Source organism: Mustela nivalis, assembly GCF_964662115.1.
Source record: "Mustela nivalis genome assembly, chromosome: 6".
Lineage (NCBI taxonomy): Eukaryota > Metazoa > Chordata > Mammalia > Carnivora > Mustelidae > Mustela > Mustela nivalis.
The window spans coordinates 137,014,643-137,027,121 of NC_139025.1; the positions used below are offsets into that span (position 1 = coordinate 137,014,643).

The window sequence follows — 12,479 nt, forward strand, 5'->3', positions numbered from 1 at the left end:
CAAGGGGATTGTCCCCCGGCACACAGCTGGAAAGCATTTCAGCCAGGATTCCGGCACTTTCCCTCTCTTCTGCCTGGGATAGTTTTCATCTGTGTCTTTGTTGCGTGTGGGTCTTGTAGGGGAGGCTGGAAGGGAGACTTGAGACTACGTGGACTGGCCCTTTTTAACAATCATTGTCATTTGCTGACCATGTGGGTTTAACAGCTTTTTCTTTAGAGACAAATCGCCAGATGAGATAGGTACCATTTTGTCATTCCGTCCTTGGGGGAATTTCTAAAGTTTCGAAAGCAAATGGACACAAGTGCATATACGTAATTGAGCAACATGGATGTTTCCTCCTTCCCTGGTATGGTGATGGGCTCATGTGCATTCCCTCCATGGGTAGAAGGTAGCCTTGTTTTGTAATGTGGGTTTCTTCTGGGTATGGGCATGGGGACTTTCTTCTAAAGCCCAGCTCCCTGTCCAGGACACAGATGTCTTTTTTTTTTTTTTTAAGATTTTATTTATTTATTTGACAGAGAGAGATCACAAGTAGGCAGAGAGGCAGGCAGAGAGAGAGAGAGGAGGAAGCAGGCTCCCCGCTGAGCAGAGAGCCTGATGCGGGACTCGATCCCAGGACCCTGAGATCATGACCTGAGCCGAAGGCAGCGGCTTAACCCACTGAGCCACCCAGGCGCCCATAGGACACAGATGTCTTGAAGATGATGGTGTGTTTGTCTATGAGGTCCTGGAAGTACCTAGAAGAGCTATGCTTTGCATTTTCACATTTTTTTTTTTTTCTTTCTGAAAACGATTGTTCTCCACAACTCTCTATATTTTGTCATGGAATACCTCCATCATTTCAGGAGGCATGAAAAAGAACACAGGTGGTGTACCTGGGTAGCTCAGTGGGTTAAAGCCCTGCCTTCGGCTCAGGTCACGATCCCAGGGTCCTGGGATCGAGCCCCACATCGGGCTCTCTGCTCAACAGGGTGTCTGCTTCCTCCTCTCTCTGCCTGCTTCTCTGCCTACTTGTGATATTTGTCTGTCAAATAAATAAATAAGATCTTTAAAAAAAAAAAAATAACACAGGTGTAGATGTGAGGACATGTGTGAGTGTGCCAAATGGTGGTTTGCCTTTGGGTGTGGACCTCAGGTTATGGAGCCTTCGCTTCTCCGCACGCAGATGTTGAGACAAATGTTAATTTGAGTGCAGGGCAGGCAGCAGAACTTAATTCTGGGAGTGCTGGCTGTCTCAGCCATGCCTTCATGCATTCACATAGTGATTTGTCGCCTGCCTGGTTGTGCTGAGTCTTAATGTCAGGCACCGGAATAAGATACAGCAGTGGCTGGACAGATGTGATCCGTACAGAGTCCTGAGGACAAACTTGCACGCTCTGCTATGGCTGAATGGAGCCAGATGCCCTAATTCCCGCAGTGAGTCATCTGGAAAGGAGTTAAGAAGTTATCTTAGTTCAGGAGAGAGGCTGTAGGGCTTGGCTTAAGGCAACCGGGAAGCAGAGGTGTGTGAGGGTTTGAGAGATGATCTGGGAGATTGCGTAGGTGATAGGGGGTTGTAGGAGGTGGTGGGCCAGGGTTTGTGCCTTGGGCCCCTGGGTTGATGCTAACTAAGACCACAAGTCAGGACGGAATAGTTTTCAACAAATAAAAATGAGTTTTGTGGACATTGTGAGTTTGAAATGTCCGCATGACTCCAAGGTAGAGGTTTGGGTACATTGAATAATGCAGCAGAGAACCCAACTGAATAATTCAGCAGGTTGAGTAATATCAACAAATGAATGATGCCATCTCCCAAGGAGAGGGTGGAAGCGAGAAGCAGTTCACAAAGGAAACGTGGGCATTTCCCCTGGCATTGGCAGGGTAGGCACAGATTCCAAGTCCTTTGATGGGAAAGGTGAAAAGAGTCTACTTCCACTTGTTCTTGAGAGGGTGGAGATAAATTCTCTGGCCCTTTTGCATGGTTGATAGCCTGCGATCTGGCCCGTGGGAGGAGGGTGGCAATGTGGAACAGCAAACAAGGGCTGGCCGGAGCAGAGGGGCAAGGGGCTCATTGAAAGCTCATTTGCAGCGTTTCAGCTCATATAATTGTCGTAAGGTAAAATGCTTGCCATCTGTCCTCTTTTTTTTTTTTTTTAAGATTTTATTTATTTATTTGACAGAGAGAGATCACAAGTAGATGGAGAGGCAGGCAGAGAGAGAGGGAAGCAGGCTGCCTGCTGAGCAGAGAGCCCAATGCGGGACTCGATCCCAGGACCCTGAGATCATGACCTGAGCCGAAGGCAGCAGTTTAACCCACTGAGCCACCCAGGCGCCCGCCATCTGTCCTCTTAATGGGTTATTTCTCTTGTTAAAAGTACTCACTATACGGGTGCCTGGCTCAGTGGGTTGAGGCTTCTGCCTTCGGCTCGGGTCACTATCCCAGGGTCCTGGGATCTAGCCCAGCATTGGGCTCTCTGCTCGGCAGGGAGCCTGCTTCCCCACCCACCCTCCCCCCTGCCTGCCTCTCTGCCTCCTTGTGATCTGTGTCTGTCAAATAAATAAATAAAAATCTTAAAAAAATACTCACTATAAATGTCTATCATAAATATTTGTATTTATGATAGATATTTATATATCATATCTGATATATCATATTTATTGTATATCATATTTATTATAAATTAACTATCTGGATCATTTTGTAGCTCATATAGATCAGCCAGTGCTGTTTTGTAGGCACTGCTGATACCAATACTACAAAATTAAGTTTTGTGTAGAATATTAGGTTTCCATAGGTGCTCAGAGTTGAGTCGAAGGCTTGTTTAAAAATTGTGTTAGAAAGTGGCTGAATAAATGAAACAAGATGGGATTGGGAGGGGGACAAACCATAAGGGACACTTAATCTTACAAAACAAACTGAGGGTTGCTGGGGGAGGGGTATTGGGAGGGGGGGTGGGGTTATGGACATAGGGGAGGGTATGTGCTATGGTGAGTGCTGTGAAGTGTGTAAACCTGGCAATTCACAGACCTGTACCCCTGGGGATAAAAATATATTATATTTTTATTTAAAAAAAAACTGGAAAAAAAAAGTGGCTGAAATAAATAAATACACGTTCCTTTGTCCAAAAAACTATTAATTGAGCATGCATTATATGGAGTTTTAGTTGTGAATCATCTCCCTGTCCCCTGAGAGCTTACAGCCAAGATGGGAAGTCGGACAGTTTTACAGATACCTGCAAGAAAGTGTGCTGTTTGCTAAGGATAAGGGGCAAGGTGCCATGGGAGCCAAGCGGTGAGGGGCTGGGCTGCTTGCACTTAGTAGGACTGGGCAGCTGGAGTGAGCCAGCGGTGGGCAGGGATCCCTCTGTAGCATGAAGCAACAATTGGAAAGAACAGACAGGTTTTCAGAATTTGCTGGATGGATGCTTTTGAGGAACTGAAAGTTTATGATCAACTTTGTCCATTAAAAGTCATACATAGGGGGGCGCCTGCGTGGTTCAGTGGGTTAAGCCACTGCCTTCACCTCAGGTCATGATCTCAGGGTCTGGAATTGAGTCCTGCATCCAGCTCCTTGCTCAGCAGGGGGCCTACTTCTTTCTCTGCACCTGCCTACCATTCTGCCTCCTTGTGCTCTGTCTCTCCCCGACAAATAAATAAATAAATAAATAAATAAATACATACATACATACAAAAGACATATTCACGAGAGGTTGTGATCTGGTCAGGAAACCTAGAAAAGAAAGTACTAAACTTATCTGCATGACTGTCCCCACATTCAGAGCCAAGAGGTGACTGAGGGGACGGTACAAAAATGAAGCAAACCCCACTGAGACCAGAAACAAGTAAAAAGAATGATTGTGATGATTGTATGGTAATTTGTGTTTTGGGTGGTAGTGGGGAAGGGGCTATTGGGAAAGATGTTGGTGTTTAGTTTGAGAACTTCTTAGAAAAGGATACTATATTATGTAATGTCATATAATGTATATATACATTATAATGTGTATAATGTATATAGTGTAATTGTATATAACCAATATCATTATGATTAACAGTCTTACCAAGTGTAAAACATCACATAATTATTACATATATAGGTTTCTAGTCTGAAAATGGCCTTGGGGGTCAGTGCTTCCACCTCCTGTTGCTCTTTCCTGAATGAGGTGGGGTCCAGTGGTGCCGCAGGCTTGCTTACCTTCCCCTGGTCAGTCTGTCTGGTGAATGAGTCTGTCGCGGTTTGTCCTCTGGCAATGTGTCCCACTTGAGTGAGAATTCTTGTCTGTTAACAAACTGTCTCCATCTTCTCCCAGTCTTTGTGTCACCCTCTTTTAAAGATTTTATTTATTGATTTGACAGTGTGAGAGACAGAGAAGGAACCCAGGCATGAGCAGGGGAAAGAGCAGAGAGAAAGGGAGAAGCAGATGCCTTGCTGAGCAGGGAGCCTGACACGGGGCTCGATCCTGGGACCCTGGGATCATGACCTGAGACGAAGGCAGACGCTGAACCGACTGAGCCACCCAGGCGCCCCTGGTGTCACCCTTCTAACTTAACTTCCTCTCTGCTGTGGTTGTCACGCACTTTGTTACATAGTCGAGTGTTTTGGATATTATAAGAATCTTTGGCGGAAGTCGCTTTCAGCGTTTTAGACCTGCCTAAACAGGCAGAATTTCTCTGATGTTTCTTTTTTTCTCTTAAATCTATTTGATTTGCGCTGGCACAGAAACGTTTGGCTTCAGCAAGTGATGAGAAAGAAGGTTCTCAGGAAGTTTCAAACTCTGTTAATATTTGAACCAGAAGACATGGCAGACCTGAGAAGGTACATGATACATTGTTTCTAAACATCATAAACTCTTTATGTGATTAAAAAGAAAAAGTTTGAACAGGTTGGTGCCGCCCTGCTCATTAATAACCGATTGGCATTTACTTGCTTTGTTAAGAACTTCCTTTCCAACTTCCGGCTTTGTGTCCACTTCTGCCTTTGTCACCGTGAGCTCAAGATTATAAATCAATAATTGAGTGCTTAGTTTTTGTGTTCCTTGCCAATATGTGCCTTTTCATGGATGTTTTTCTCTTTTGGTGGAAGAAGCTTTTTGTTTTCCCTGGTTTATAGGGCATGTGGACTCCGCTGGCATATATTTCATGTCACGTGCCCACTCCTGGGATTATGGAGGTTCTGCTGGGGAGCAGCATCCTCTTATTCTCAGGAACCGTGCTGGATAGGAGTCATACCCATTTTATAGAAGAGAGCACTGAGACCCAGAGAAGCCATGTGAGTTGTACAGGGTCAGCCCATTGGATGGAATTTTACTTCCAACCCCCACCCCCCACTATTCCATCCTAAGCCTGGGCTATTTTAACAACTCCATTCTGACTTATTTTCCAGTGACGTGGTTTAGCCCCCAAACTAGGGAGTCTCCAAGACTCATGACAGCTAAAATGGCAGGTATTTCTTTGGCTCATGGATTTGGAAGCAGCTGCTCTGTGCATTCCCAGGCTGAATGCAGAGTTGAAACCCTTCACCGCAGAGGCTGCTTTAAAAGCCACATCGATAAAACTTTGGATTCCTGCTAACCCCTATTCTGGAGATGGATTTGGCAGGATCTTGATAAACACATCACGTTAGAACAATTTTCTGCTAGAAGCTTGTGAATACGTGAAACTAGATGCTCTGAAAAGGTCTCTCTTTCCTATCTGACCCAAGCGAGGATTTAAAACACGAAATTGTTATAATAAATTTGTGTAGCAAAGCAAGCAGTCAGTAATTGTAAAACTCATGGCTTGTTCCACATGAGAACAACCCCAAGAGAACGTCTTAACTGTGTGTTTTTTTTGTTTTTTAAACTGATGTCAGCTTTTAAGGAGATACAGATGTTGACATTTTAAAATACAGATATAATTCTTGTGGTGCTGTTGATTGGATCTGAGTGCTTTTTTGCTTTTCATTCATTTATAAATATCAAGACCAAATGAGATGTTTTAAGGGTCCACAGTGTATAGACGGGGTTGGTATTCTGGTTGATGTGATCTTGGAGAAGCTAAGAGTTAACTTCTGCTGAATGTTCTTCTTATCCCCATGGGGACTTCTGAGGTACCTCTTGGGAACCTTTCTAATCTAGATAGTCTGTTCACTGAGAACACGGAAGGAAATTGAGAATACATATTTCAAGCTCTATTCATTACACTTCCTTTAGGACTGCATTTTACCTTTCTGTTGAGGCTGATGTGGTGTCTATGGGAAGCAGCAGGATATGACCAAAATGGCCCAGCATCTGTCCTCATGTCCTACCCATCATAACTTCATGAGCCTTTGAATAAAGCCCTCATCAGTGTTGTCTCTATCCATTCCAATTCGAAGTCAGTTTCTTTCAGAGGCGCCTGGATAGCTCAGTCAGTTAAGTGTCTGACTTGTGGTTTCAGCTCAGGTCATGATCTTAGCGTCATGAGATTGAGCCCCATGTTGGGGCTCCCCACTCAGCGGGAAGTTGGTTTGAGATTCTCCCCTTTTGCCCCACACCCCATTCACACCCCCCCCCAAATAAATACATCTTTAAAAAAAAAAAAAAAGGAAGTCGGTTCTTTCATGATATGCAATGAATGATGAGTTTGTTGTTGTTAAACTATTTTTAATGTAAATTTTGCTGAGCAGTTCTGGCTGTCTTGTTGGTATAATTTTGGTAGTGTCTCTGGTTTGTAGTAATAACCTCGGTCTAGCTGGATTGAAAACCAGCCCTTGCTATGAGATTTTTTTTGTTGTTTTATTGTTATTTTTTCTCTAGTGGCTCTGGTTGAGAGCTGTCTTAGTGCTTAAAAATCATTGATTTTACAGCTGCGTTTTTTTTTTTTTAAGATTTTATTTATTTATTTGACAGAGAGAGAGATTGAGCAAGCACAGGCAGGCAGAGACAGAGGGAGAAGCAGGCTCCCCACTAAGCAAGGAGCCCGATGCAGGACTCGATCCTAGGACACTGGGATCATGACCTGAGCCGGAGGTATCTGCTTAACTGACTGAGCCACTCACTCTTACAGCTGCTTTGAAGATTACATAGAAAGCATGAATGGAATAGTGTAGAGCAGGACCTCTTTACACACACACATATATTCACACTATGTGCTGGTGCATCAGTACATTTGTTTTCTGTTAATAAGCATTAGAAATATATTAGTGGTTCCCTTATGGAGACCTCTAGTCTGGGCTGAGTCACTTCTCACTGCGTGCCTCTCTGCACAATTACAATTTCCTAAAGGCATACCTTGACAAAACATTGCCAGGGCCAATTTGATGCTGGGATAACAGGCCTTTTTCTGTAGTCTTTAAATGTCACTTAAACTCTTCCTCAGACATTAGACTCTTAAAAAGACTCTGCATTTGTTTAACTTGTTAAAGCTCCTAAAAAAGTCTTGGTATTTATTTCCAGATTTTATCAGCCAAACATCTCCATTTGCGATCAGGAGAACTAGTCCTCCAGTGCGTGCTGCTTGAAATGATTACAGGGAGGAAAGTGTCCTGAGTATTTCTGTCTACTCAGTAAGCATTTCTGGAGGTCACTGCAGATGGGGTGGGCAGGGAGTGGGACCAGAGAAGGCACTTCTTCTCCAGTAGGGCATTGATGGAGCCTCACACTGTGGCTTCCTTGTCTCACCATGACTGAGTTACTGGGAAGAGCCCCAAGTCTGGACAAACCCTGGGCTCAAATATCAGTTCTGCCACTTGTAAGACTTCAGTGGCTCCAAAATTCTGGTTTCTTTTTTGTAAAACAGAGTTTGCGACTATTCACCTGGGCGTGCTGTGAATATTAGTGGTAATAACTGCAGAGTGCTTTGTGTGTAACACGTACTTTATAAATGCCTGTTATTCCAGGAAAAGAGGGAGTCTGGCTCCTTTGCCATATCCACACTTTGGAGAACTGAGTGGCCAACCATGTTAAGGCAGCTTTTCCCCAGGGATCAGATGCCTCTTCACTGTTGGTGTTTGGCTCTATGTTGCCTTCTAACCAGAAGAATGAGAAGAGAGAGGGCAGAAAGCAGGAGTAGGACCTGGTACTAAATTGCATAATTTCAATTCAAAAATTAACTGGAGACAGATTTTTTTTTTCTTTTTTGAGACACATTTGAGGGAGCAATAAAAATTATCTAAATTCAGTCCATTTTACCCCAGTGGAGGTTCTTATCTTTAGAGTTGAGACACTATCTCTTCCTTTTTTTCCTTTAGTTTTTTTCCTTTCACGTTTAAGGTATTTTTTCCCTTTTGCATTTTTAAGTAAGTCTTGACATTAGAAAGCTGATACTGGACATGCACACATTGATCGTGTGCTGAATTTAGCATTTTCTTGGTGATTATAGTATAATTTGATGAAAGCCCAGCCACTCCTCAGGGAAACCAGACAGTGTTTCCTAAATATATGTGGATGAATTAATACCTTGGAAGTTTGACTTTGGAAGGTGACACCAAATGGTTTCATTGGGTTCACAGCCTACATTTCTGATGGCTGAAAAAGAGAAGGGGAAAAAAAAGTATTGATTAGCTAAGGATTTCATGTTTAAATGGAACAACAGGGAAAACAGAAGCAGTTTCTGATTTCAAAATGCACATCTCCTTGGAGAGTCAAGATAGATCTTCCTGAAAAGATGATTAGAGGAACCCTCTTGGGAGCAGAGAGGATTGTAAAGATAGGCGAGTTCTGTTTGGACCGAGAAGTGGAGGGAAAATGTGACTTGAATCTGGAAGGCTGGTGAGTAAGTGACCCTCAAAGTCTTGTAGAGGTCGCCGGGAGTCATCGGGATTTTTTTTTTTTTCCAAAGTTTTCATTTTTTAGAGAAAGCTTGCAAACTAGAGTAGTGGAAGGAGCTCAGCAGACTCTGCGCTCAGCGCAGAGCCCCATGGGGGACTTGATCCCATGACCCGGGACCATGGCCTGAGCTGAAACAGAGAGTTGGACGCTTAACCCACTGAGCCACCCAGGTGCCCAAGATTGGCGCTCTATGTTCCTCTCCTACTGCATGACCTTGTGCAGTTTTTGTGATAGTCTTTTCACAGTGCTGGCCCTTTCAGGAATGTTGACGCTGAGCAGGAGTTAGGTGAAAAAGACAGAGGGACAACGTGTCACAAAGAACAAGGACATACAGCTGGGCCGCTAGGCTCACAGGTGGCTCTGCAGCATTTTCAGTGTGTGACGTTGGGCAAGTAACTTAAGCCTTCTGTGCCTCTGTTTTCCCATCAGTAAAATGAGGCTTTGATGGTGGGAGGCTCGTATTAGCTTTGAAGAACTACCATGTGTCACGTTCACTGGTCCTAACAGAACCTAGCGATTCCATCCTATTTAAAACCTCATTTGCAGCATTTTAGCTCAGTGGGGAGATTTGTTTTGGAGGTTTTGGGATCGCTCCCAGCCTTTTTGTAGCTGACAGTCTATGACATGAGTTGTAGAGTGCATGCCCTGCGAGACTGTAGAACATTGGGGAAGTTCATTTGGGAATTACCAACTGAAGCTGTCATAGGATCGTGTCCACTTCACTGAGCTGGCACTGGCATTGATGGAATCTGAGAAGCGGGGGGGGGGGGGATCGATATAACCTTTTTAAAAGATAGATGGTTTTAATATTGATAATAGTGTTCTTTACCTTTCCATTTGATTTCATTTGTAACGGAACGCCACATAAATGCTAGGGCGTGCTGACTGCCTTGCGATAGTGAGTCACCCCTTCAGGTATAGACACAGAAAGTTCAATGATCTGGACAGATGTCACTTTAATGCATCACTAACAGGCTGAGAGGTACAGTCTTCAAATAAACCATCCTTCACATGACATTAGGAAATACCCTTTCATCTGCATTTTTAAAATCTTCCTTCAACTACAGACGAGGAAAGGCTTGGTTGTGCATGTCTCTGACTCTTTTTGGTTCATCTGTGGTAGTTTTCCATGTTTGCTTCAGATGTTTGGATTCTTTTGGAGGTGACTGAGCACGTGTCCTTCCGTTCCTCAGGTGTGTGCCTTGGAGACCTCACCTGTTGCCTTTTCTCCTGTTGGGACACCCGCTGTCTCAAGACTGGAAAAGGATCTCAGCTTACTGAAATCCAAATGTTGATGGGAGGAGGGAAGTGTGGCTGGCCTCATAGGCTTGCAGTCATGCCCGGGTCGAGGACCCCTCGGCCCTTGGTGGATAGTTTCAGAGACCCCCCAGTTCGGTGGCCTTCTTCTATGCTGGAGTGCAAGGACTTCTCTGGCAACTTGTTGACCGTGATTTTATAAAGGTGATAAGAAAAGTAGATCATTCTACTGATGAAATGTTTTGGGGAAATCCAGATGGGAGGCGTGGGCAGAGAAATGAGTTCTGTCCACAGCAGGTTACACCCAGACCTCTAGGAAGGCTGTGTCATCATTATTGATGTGATGCGCTGGACCCAGTGCACGAAGCTGCTCCCACACCTTATCAGAGAGCAATCCGTAGATTGCCCATCAATAGTTATTCAATGATGAAGCATTTATGGGAAAGCTCACCAATTGTGAAACTTTTTAGGTTGTTGGGAGGTGCTGGTCTCTATGCAGGCTCAGAGTTCTGATGAGTATTCAGTCAGGATTGTAGTAGACTGAATTGCCCTCTGAATGAGTTCATTTATTCATTCAATCCAAACTCAACCGCTGTGTGCCAGGTACTGTTCTGGGTGCTGAAGTGCAGGGGTGAACTGGGCAAATACCATCTCCTCTCCTTAGAGGACTTAATTATTGTGGGGGGATGGGAGTGGATAGGAGAGTCCAAATAAACCAACTCATGGGACAGTTTTGATCATGAAGGCCATGCTGAATGTCAGGTGTGACAGATTATGGTGCAAACATGTGCTTTCATACTAAAGGGTCAAGGTCAGGGTGAGGGTTAAGGTTAAGGCTCTTGGGGTGCCTGGGTGGCTCAGTCAGTTAAGCATCCAACTCTTGATTTTGGCTCAGGTCATGATCACAGGGTCTTGAGATCAAGCCCCATGTTGGGCTCTGTGCTGGGTGTGGAGCCTTCTTAAGATTCTCCATCTCCCTTTAATTCTGTGCCTGCCCAGCCCCGCATTCAGGCTCTCCTCTCCCTCAAGAAGAAAAGAAAAAAAAAAAGGTAAGGCTCCCTAAGGAGGTGATGCTTGGTCTAAACCTAAGGTGAGAGAGCTAGGTGTTTGATCTGTATGGAGAACAGATTCTATTGTTAACAGCCTGAACCAACAAAACAAAATCCCTAGGTCTTCCCTCCAAAAGTTTGCTGCACCCATTCTTTTCCCCTCGGTGGGGGAGGGGGGTGCTCCTTTCTCCTTCATGCAGAATTTACTGTCAGACCTGGTAGCACTGAACATCAAGGAAAGGAGGGCCGCTCCAGGCTGATGTCTTCGCTGTGGGTTCAGTGAGCCTTCCCTTTTGTACACAACCCAAGTTGACCAAACTTTGCATCTGGCAATAGCTTCTGTTTTCACTTGTTGATGATACTGGCTGGTCAGGTGAGCCCAGAGCTGTGGCTAGGCTTGCTTCAACTTCCCTTTCATGGTTAAAACATATGTAAACTTGTGTGATGCTTTTAGCTTTCTGCAAAGGACACACTGTCCTCTTCTCACTTTGTCAAGATTCTGTTCATTTGTGTCAAGACACCTGCTGGAACTAAGAGCTTCCTCTTCCTTTAAGTCTGACTCTTTTCAACTATGGATTATTTTTAGCCTTTTTCTGTCAATTATGAAGCTTGAATTGTATTGAGTATTTATAGAAAATGAATTAAAGCAGCCAGTGAGGCTTTGCAAAGGTGCAAGTTTCTGACTCAAAACCGCTTTATGCTCCGTCACTGGAAACTCACTCCGCAGTGTAGACTGGGTCATCATGGGTTGACTTGGTTTTTTGGATTTGTTGCCTAAGTATAGAATAGTATAATTTGGTCCTTAGAATAGAAAATAATTGTATTACATCACTACTACTTTATAGGAAAGCAGGAATTTACTAAATGACATTATTAAACCCAAACCTAGATGCTCTTTGAACATTTGTGTAGATATTTATACAGGTTGTTTTCCCTCCGGAAGTTTCTGTTCTGTATGGAGACAGTAAGTGTGATAACCTTTCACTGCAAATAAGTAAGAATTCTACCAACCGAATAACAGATCCGATTAAATAAATGGCTGTTGTAATCCTCTGACACTTTTGCTCCAGGCAAATGAAGTGACTGCATTGAGTTTTAAGAATTTATTTCTGGAATATTAATTAATTAATTAATTAATAAAAAACCCCATACCTGGACTTTTCCCCTTTGGCTGTCAGATCAGAACAAAATTAGCTATGTCACGTTTTTTGAGTTGTAGAGGCCTCTTGAGTTGATTATTCTACGGAAAATCATAGAATACATTAGGTCCTCAGACAGGATCTGTGTTTCTGATATTAGGAGCTGAACAGAGATAGCCTCTGACTGGTCTGGAGCCACTGTTCCCTTTTCTGAAGCCTGGGGCAGATTTTCAGGCTGATAACATCAGGTTTCCCACTGAGCCTCAGAA

At 43.9% G+C, this 12,479-nt stretch overlaps 1 protein-coding gene across 1 annotated transcript in view; it reads left to right on the forward strand.

Moving 5' to 3' along the window:
• Positions 1-12,479, forward strand: part of LOC309867654 (multiple C2 and transmembrane domain-containing protein 2-like) — a 184,589-nt gene that overhangs the window by 4,041 nt on the left and 168,069 nt on the right. The gene's annotated exons all lie outside the window — the stretch shown is intronic.